Here is a 9,937-nt window from a genome sequence, read left to right as displayed (position 1 = left end):
TGTTGTGGGTCAAGGTAAGGTAGCTCCTGCTCAGGCAAAAGTTTGGGCAATTTTAGAGATTCCCACTCCAACGGGGAAAAAAACTCTCAGAAGATTCTTGGGAATGGTAGGATATTATTGAAAATTTTGTAAGAATTTTGCTAATGTTGCCCTTCCATTAACTAACCTTTTGCAGAAGAATGTGAAGTTTGTGTGGACAGTGCCTTGTCAAGAAGCATTTGAAAAATTGAAAACAATGATATGTCAACAACCTGTGCTTAAGGCACCTGACTTTTAAAAACCTTTTTCATTAGCTGCAGATGCTAGTGATGAGGCTGCGGGAGCAGTATTAATGCAAAGGAATGAGGGTGATGAGGTTGATCATCCAGTAGCTTACTTTTCTAAGAAATTTAATAAGTATCAAAGAAACTATTCAACAATAGAGAAAGAATTGTTATCTCTTGTTTTAGCTTTAGAACATTTTGAGGTATATGTTGGTACAACTCATCCACTTATTGTTTACACTGATCATAATCCGTTAGTTTTTTTGAGTAAGATGAAAAACAAAAACAGAAGATTATTAAATTGGAGTTTGATGTTACAAGAGTACAATATTGTGATAAGTCATATTAAAGGTAAAGATAATGTGGTTGCTGATTGTCTATCTCGATGTTGAATGTACAATGTAATTTTTTTTATGGAGTGGTTTTTTTTACAATTGTAATACTCCTACTGTATTGTGAGTTGTAAGATGTTATATGATGGTACTGCATATTGTGAATGTTATATAATTTATACATTTGTTTTTCTTGTAAATAATTTTTGAAATTTTTGTTCTTGTCAGACCAAAAATGTTTTTTTGGAGGGAGGTGTTATGTACCCGTGACACGTGACTGGGGTTGAAGCTATACTGGACTTGAGGTAATGGTGGATTGACGTCATTTTCCCGCCAGTAGAGGTCATGTGACAGTTTTTTTTACAGGGTATAAAAGGAGGACCCCTCCCTGTGAGGAGGGGCAGTTTGTGGCTGGATTTGCCATGTTGACTTCATGCCACTGCGTGATTTAATGTTATGACGCAGTTTAGTTGAAAGATGAAGTTTTATCTAATGCCTAAAGTTTAAAAGGTCATTGCCAGCAGTTTCTCTACAATACTGCTAGTTGAGAACCAGTGGAGAGTGAAGATCGGAGTTAAAGATCGAGGAGAATCGATTTCGATGGTGAAACAGGTTCGACCTTGTTTGATCCTCATTCAGAATGATTTCGTTGACTGTTCTCGTGTTAATCCCTGGGAAATACCAGAAAGGATTGAGAATGGTGTTGAGAAGGAAAGGTCAGTGCCTTTAAGCGTTTCGTTTCGTAAATTCTTTGTGGGAAAAATCCGATCTTGGGAACTGAAACAACACGACGTGAAAGAGAATATAAATCGTCTTAAAAAGTCTCTCCCTTAAATGGACTGTGAGCATTTTGAACTTTTGGCAATACTACTTTGAAGAACTGTTTTTGCAACATCGCTTTAAGAACTGTTTAAGCTGCCGCACAGCAGCTGATTTCCGGTTACGTTAGTTATTTGTTTACTTTTGGGGGGGTTTATTTTCAGTGTTTAATAAATGTGTTATTTGTTATAAAAAACCCCTGCCTAACTCATATATTTATGGTTGCCTGAATCCGTAACAGGAGAATATATGAAAAACTGAAAAAATCCAAAAACATGAAGTTCCATTGGTGCGTCTGTGCACGTGCGTGCGTGCATGCGTGTGTGTGTGTGTGTGTGTGTATTTTTGTGAGGGACAAATGAACAGAAAAATAGATGAAAGATAGAAAAATAGATCGATGGATAGAAGCACAGATAGACAGAGATATTTCCCCATCACAGGAAAATTTATTGCTGAAAGATGAGAGAATTAAAGAGATCGGCGTGGACAGAAACACTGGCATGGACATCGTAGACCTCACTACACATATCGATGCTGTGAAACTCCATGGACAAGGTGGAGCAAACTGCCCGCTTACATGAGCTGAATATGTTGATTGTGGAGTGTCATTGTGTGGTAGGGAAGGACAAGTGGAATTCTATTGCTATTGCAGCAGCGGGAAGATTAGGTGAGCGTGGATGGGCTTTTTTAAAAGGATGCTACAAACAAACATATCACTACCTCGCATCCCCATCACTCTGCAGGGATCACTCCCTCCGTGACTCCCTTTTCCATCTGTCCCTCACCACTGAAATCCCTCCCAGCACTTTCCCTGCAAGTGGCCAAAGTACTACACCTGTCCATTCAGCTCCTCCCTCACCACTCCTCAGGGCCCCAGTCATTTTTCCCAGGTGAGGCACCACTGCAGCTGCGAAACTACTGTGGTCGTCTGTTGTGTTTCCTGCTGCCGATGCGGGCTTCTGTACATTGGGCAGACCCGTGATGAATTGGGTTTGATTTCATGGAGCGCCACCACTCCATCCACGACAAGTGGAGCTTTCGGCGTCCAAACATTTGAATTCTGATTCCCATTCCCTTTCTGACATTTTCGGTCCATTTATTCCTCTTCTGCCATGGTGAAGCTACACTCAAGATGGAGGAGCTACAGTTTATTTTCCGTCTAGGTAACCTCCAACTCGATGTCATGAATGTCAGTAAAAAACATCCATCCCCCTCCCTTTTCCTTCCATTCACCACTCTGGCCCCATGCCTATTCTCACCCGCCTATCACCTCACACAGCATCTCGACCTGCTTCCATTTTCCCTGTGCTCCATTGTCCCCTCTAATCAGATTACTTCCTCTCCAGCCCCTTACCTTTCATACACACCTGGCTTCACCTTTCACTTTTCCCCTCCACACGACATCTTATTCTGGTGTCTTCCCCCTAACTTTCCAGAACTGAAGAAAGGTCTTGGCCCGATACATCGACTGTTGATTCATTTCATAAATGCTGCCCGACCTGCTGAGTTCCTCCAGCATTTTGTGTGTGTTGCTTTGGATTTCCACCATGTGCAGATATTTAAGATTTCCATGTGCAGATTTCCACCATGTTTAAGATATTGAAAGGTACATACTTTTTGAAAATTTGAAATGGAGATGCACGGACGTGTGAATCCATAAGATGATAAGACCATCAGATGTAGGAGCAGAAGTAGGCCACTCGTCCCATTGAGTCTGCTCCGCCATTCAATTGTGGGCTGATCCAATTCTCCCAGTTATCCCCATTCCTCTGCTTTCACCCCATACTCTTTGATGCCTGGCTAATCAAGAACCTATCTATCTCTGCCTTAAATGCATCCAATCACTTGGCTTCCACAGCTGCTCGTCACAACATAATCCACAGATTTACCACCCTCTGACTGAAGTAATTTCTCCGCATTGCAGTTCTAAATAGATGTCCTTCAATTCTGAAGACGTGCCCTCTTGTCCTAAAATCTCCAAGCATGGGAAATTAACTTTGCCATATCTAATCTGTTCAGGCCTTTTAATATTTGAAATGTTTCTATGAGATCCCCCTCATTCTCCCGAACTCCAGGTAATACAGCCCAAGAGCTGTGAGACATTCCTCATACGATAAACCTTTCATTCCTGGAATCATTTTGGTGAATCTTCTCTGAACCCTCTCCAATGTCAGTATATCATTTCTAAAATAAGGATCCCAAAACTGCATACAATAGTCTGTGTGGTCTCACTAGTGCCTTCTAGAGCCTCACCATCGCATCCATGCTCTTATCTTCTATACCTCTAGAAATGAATGCCAACATTGCATTAGCCTTCTTCGCCACTGACTCAATCTTTAGGGTATCCTGCACAATGACTCTCAAGTCCATTTGCATCTCTGCATTTTCAATTCTCTCCCCATCAAAATAATAGTCTTCCCGTTTATATTTTCCACCAAAGTGCATGACCATACGCTTTCCAATTTTGTATTTCATTTGCCACTTCTTTGCCCATTCCCCTAAACTATCTAAGTCTCTCTGCAGGCTCTCCGTTTCCTCAACACTACCTGCTCCTCCACTTATCTTTGTATCATCAGCAAATTTAGCCACAAATCCATTAATAGCATAGTCCAAATCATTGGCATACATCGTAAAAAGCAGCGGTCACAACACCGACCCCTGTGAAACTCCACTGGTAACCGGCAGTGGAAATTGGATTATTTCCACTCTCTGTTTTCTGCCGACTAGCAATGCTCCACCCACACTAATAACTTCCCTGTAATTCCATGGCCTCTTATCCTGCTAAGCAGCCTCATGTGTGGCACCTTGTCAAAGGATTTCTGAAAATCCAAGTACACTACACCTATTGCATCTCCTTTGTCTACCCGGCTTGTAATTTCCTCGAAAAATTGCTGTCGGTTTCTCAGGCAGGATTTTCCTTTCAGGAATCCATGCTGGTTTTGGCGTATCTTGTCATGTGTCTCAGGTACTCCGTAATCTCATCCCTAACAATCGATTCTAATAACTTCCCAACCACCAATGCCAGGCTAACAGGACTATAGCTTCCTTTCTTCTGCCTCCCACCCTTCTTAAATTGTGGATAACATTTCCAATTTACCAGTCATCCAGTACAATGCCAAATTCTGTTGATTCTTGAAAGATCGTCATTAATGCCTCTGCAATCTCTCCAGTTACTTCCTTCAGAACCCAAGGGTGCATTCCATCAGGTCCAGGAGATTTATCCACACTCAGACTATTAAGCTTCCTGAACACCTTCTTAGTTGTAATTTTCACTGCACAAACTTCTCTTTCCTGACACTCTTGAATGTCTGATATACTGCAGATGTCTTCCACTGTGAAGACTGATGCAAGCTACTCATTCACTTCCACTGCCACCTCTTCATCTCTCTCCAGCGTTAATTTGTATTGTTCCTATATCTATACTTGACTCTCTTTTACCCTTTATATACTTAAAACACTTTTAGTATCTTTTTTGATATTAGTCACCTGCTTCCTCTCATAATTCATCTTTTCCTTCTGAATGACCTTCCTAGATTTCTTCTGCAAGTTTTTAAAAGCTCTCCAATCCTCCATCTCCCCACTAGCTATGGTTTCCTTGTACACCCTCTCTTTTGCTTTTACTTTGGCTCTGACTTTACTTGTCAGCCACAGTAGTATCCTTCTTCCCTCTCTTGCACTCCATTTTTCACAGAAGCTCCAACCATTGTCAGTCAACTTCAGCCAGTTCCCCTCTCATGCCATTTTAATTTCCTTTACTCCACTGAAATACCAACGCATTGGATTTTAATTTTCCCTCTCCAATTTCAGTGTGAACTCGATCATATTCTGATCACTGTTTCCTACGGGTTGCTTAACGTTAAGCACCGTTATCACCTCAGGATCATCGCACAACACCCAAATCAGCACAGCTGATCTCCTCATGGGCTCAATAACAAGCTGTTCTAAAACACCATCCTTTAGACATTCTACAAATTCTCTCTCCAGTACTGACCTAGCTTTTCCAATGCACTTTCTTGTTAAAATCCCCAACGATTATCATGACATTACCTTTCTGACATGCCTTTTCTATCTCTTGCTAAATTTGCAATCCACATCCCGGCTGCTGTTTGTAGGCCTGTATACAACTGTCAGGGTCCTTTTACCCTTGCCATTTCTTAATTCAACCCAATGAGACTCAACTCCTTCCAATCCTATGTCATCTCTTTCTAATGATTTAATATTATTTCTTGTACACATGCCTCACCATTTCCTTTGCCTACTAACCTATCTTTCAGAAACACCTTATATCCTTGGACATTCAGCTTCCAATGGCAGCCATCCTTTAGCCAAGTTTCACAGATGACCACAACGTCATATTTGCCCATTTGTAGCTGAATTTCAAGATCGTCCATTTTATTCCTTATGCTGCGTGCATTCATATACAACACTCTCAGTCCTGGATTTGTTGCTTTCTGTTTTAATTGCACAATGACTCTATTGCCCTGTAACTCATGCCACTAGCTTTGATTGAGCTTTATCTCCTGTTCTTTCTATAATCTCTGTTGCACGCTATCTTTGATTTATTTCTGTTTTTCCCTTCCTCTGCCCAATCACTCTAGTTCTTATCCCCCTGCCAAATTCACTTAAACTCTTACTAACAGCTTTATTAAATGTGTCCGCTAGGATATTGGACCCCTTTGGGTTCAGGTGTAATCCGTCCTTTTTGTACCGGTTGTAGATTCCCGGAAGAGGCCCCAATGATCCAGGAATCTGAAGCCCTGTCCCCTACACAAATCTCTCAGCCACACATCAATATGCCTGATCATGCTATTTTTTCATCGCTAGCATGTGGTGCAGGCAGCAATCCTGAGATTATTACCCCAGAGGTCCACAGGGGTCTGGGTTAGCAACGTTTCTGTTTATGTTCTACGTCAATACATTGGATGGCAGTATTGATGGCCCTGTGGCCAAATTTATGAATGAAGTTGAATATTGAAAGGACTAGATAGAGGGGTCGTGGAGGGCTGTAGTATCTGGTTATCACAATGCCATAAATACAACTTAAATATACAAACGATAGGCTTGCTCCACAGCTTAAGATTCTAAATTGGAGAATGGTGCTTTATCACAAAATCTTCATCGCCCACAGTGACTGTACACTGATCCCAGCAATGGAACCTGCCACAGCGGCCCCACAGTGCACTATGTACTGACTGCAAAGCTACAAAATTGCATGTAAATAGCCTCCCCTCCCCCAACTCCAATCTTTCTGTGTCATCAGCAGACTGCGACTTCTCACATCTCGCTGCCTCCGCCAGGCCATTAAAATGTGAACAACTGTGGTCAGGGACTGATCTCTGGGGTACTCCAAATGCTACCTCCTTCCAATCTGAAAACGACCCACTCATCCAGCCACACACTACCGGCAGTTCATCAATCTCCAATGAGAAAGCCTAATCACCTACTCCTGAGGTTCAATAGCATTGCTGACTCTGAGTTTACCACCGTCAGATGCCAGGAGGGACATAATAATCAGAAAGTCTCTAGTCACAGCCTTGTAAATACAATGTGATCTCAGTGGGTGTGTGGCGCATGCTCAGAATGCGAAGGAGACAGACAAACTGAGGCAAGTCACAGACTGATGAAGGGGAGGAAAGATCCATTTTGATACAGAGAGGGAAGTAGAGAGTTTGATATTTTGCCTGATGCTGGAACTGTGGCCAGTTAGAAGATGAATTCTTGTTCCTCCAAAATGTTTTGAGCTGTGACAGTGTTTTTATCAGAAGGCACCATGGAGACTAAAATTATCTGTTAAAATGTTGTCCTTCACCCACTGACATGCTTTGTAAACTTTTAACAGTGTAGAAAAATCAAAGGATTTGTGTATGGGAACCTGAAACATGTTTGTTCCACTGTATCTGTCAGTTCACCAGTGCTTGAATGCCACCGATCCTTGAACGTGGAGAAGACAGTGTCCCACTCGCTACAAGGAGAACCTGAACATGTGTCGATGTCCGTGATCTGATTGGATACATTGCCATGGTGTTGATAGCAGTGAGATGTCATTCACTGGCTCTCATTTTGGAAGGGTTTCAGTCGGCCATTGCAGATACACCAACAGCCTTGCACTGGGAAGCGGCCGTTCACCTGCTCCGTGTGTGCGAAGAGACTCATTCAGTTAACCCACTTTGTGTTGCTCCGGTGAGTTCACAATAAGTAGAAGCCACATATCTGTGAGGAGTGAGAAAAGAGTTTTAGTCAATCAGCCCAGCTGCTGCAGTACCAGCAAATTCACATCAGGGAGGAAGTTCAAATCAGCTCTGTGTTAAATGTTTAACCATCATGGTGATTGAAGGCAGCTGCAGATTCATGAGGGACTGTTACTGTCAGATTCTGCAGTTCTTGCGGCTGCTAGTCGCATCAAGGACTGAACCCCGGACACTGAGCATTGGAGGAGTCCATTCTGCTGATGGTAGTCTTAAACTAGACTGGTGTTTAATATTGTGGATCTGTGAAAGATAAATCAGTTCTGTATCAAATCCCGTGTTGCAGGTACTTACTGACTCTACTACACTCACAATGTACATTAGAGAGGCCACTCAGTCCATCTGGTCCCTGCCAATGTTTCTGTTCCATATCAGTATTTTAAAATTTTTCCCTGCCGTTACCCTCTCACTCAATATGATGACAGGTTGCAACTAGTTACCACTCCATCGGAGAAGAGATTTCACTTGAATTTCATAGAATCATAGAAATCTAGAACACATTACATGCCCTTTGGTCCACAATGTTGTGCCAACCATGTAACTAGTTGCAACTAGTCACCACTCTGTCAGAGAAGAGATTTCCCTTGAATTTCAAAGTATCATATAATCTACAGCACATTGCATGCGCTTCGCCAACAATGTTGTGCCAACCATGTAATAACCTACTTTAGGAACTGCCTAGAATTACCCTACCACATCACCCTCTATTTTTCTAGGGTCCAAGTACCAATCTAAGAGTCTCTTAAGATACCTTATTGTATTCACCTCCACTACTGTCACCAGCAGTGCATTCTGCACACCCACCACTGTTTGTGTAAAAAAAACTTACCTCTGACAGCTCCCTTGCAACTACTCCCTTAAAACCATGCTCCCTCATGTTAGCCATTTCTGTCTTGGGAAAAAGCCTGTGGCTATCCACGCGATCAATGTCTCTCATCATTTTATACACCTGCATGATTTCCTCCAGACTGAATAAGATGATGGTTTTGACCATGTTCAGGGCTCCAGACTAAGGTGGTTTACCTCCTTCTTCCCTGCTCTTTTGAAAGTTTTGGGTCATTTTACTAATGTCAAAGGACCATGCATCAGACGGCTGGGTTGTTGCAATGCACCTCTAAAGTCTGAGAGCAGACTAGCGAGTGAACCTTCCGTGGAGCAGAGTCAGAAACCAAACAGTTGCCAACATGAGTTAGGGCTTTGGGGCTCCAGAGGGAGATGGGGTCTAGAGTTTACAAGGAAGAGGTAGAAGAGCAATCAGACCAGCAGGATTTGGCTACAAATGAAAGACCAGAAACATTTGGAAACTAGTTGATCGGAAAAAGGTGGTTAATTTCTGCAAAATACTGGTGAAAATCAACAGATCAGGCAGGAAATGTGAAGGGGAATAAATAGACAACGTTTAGGCCGAGATGCTTTAGCATCACGAGGAAATCTGCAGATGCTGGAAATTCAAACAACAACACACACAAAATGCTGGTGGAACACAGCAGACCAGGCAGCATCTATAGGGGGAAGCGCTGTCGATGTTTCGGGCCGAGACCCTTCGTCAGGACTAACCGAAAGGAAAGATAGTAAGAGATTTGAAAGTAGTGGGGGGAGGGGAAAATGCAAAATGATAGGAGAAGACCGGAGGGGGTGGGATGAAGCTAAGAGCTGGAAAGGTGATTGGCGAAAGTGATACAGAGCTGGAGAAGGGAAAGGATCATGGGACGGGAGGCCTCAGGAGAAAGAAGTGGGGGGGGAGCACCAGAGTGAGATGGAGAACAGGCAAACAACTAAATACGTCAGGGATGGGGTAAGAAGGGAAGGAGGGGCATTAATGGAAGTTAGAGAAGTCAATGTTCATGCCATCAGATTGGAGGTTATCCAGCCGGTATATAAGGTGTTGTTCCTCCAACCTGAGTTTGGATTCATTTTGACAATAGAGGAGGCCATGGATAGACATATCAGAATGGGAATGGGACGTGGAATTAAAATGTGTGGCCACTGGGAGATCCTGCTTTTTCTGGCGGACCGAGCGTAGGTGTTCAGCGAAACGGTCTCCCAGTCTGCGTCGGGTCTCACCAATATATAAAAGGCCACACCGGGAGCACCAGACACAGTATACCACACCAGCCGACTCACAGGTGAAGTGTCGCCTCACCTGGAAGGACTGTCTGGGGCCCTGAATGGTGGTGAGGGAGGAAGTGTAAGGGCAGGTGTAGCACTTGTTCTGTTTACAAGGATAAGTGCCAGGACGGAGATCGGTGGGAAGGGATGTCCCTTGTCCACTCGTCCC

Source organism: Hemitrygon akajei, chromosome 4 (assembly GCF_048418815.1).
Source record: "Hemitrygon akajei chromosome 4, sHemAka1.3, whole genome shotgun sequence".
NCBI classification, from domain to species: Eukaryota; Metazoa; Chordata; class Chondrichthyes; order Myliobatiformes; family Dasyatidae; genus Hemitrygon; species Hemitrygon akajei.
This window is presented reverse-complemented; position numbering follows the sequence as displayed.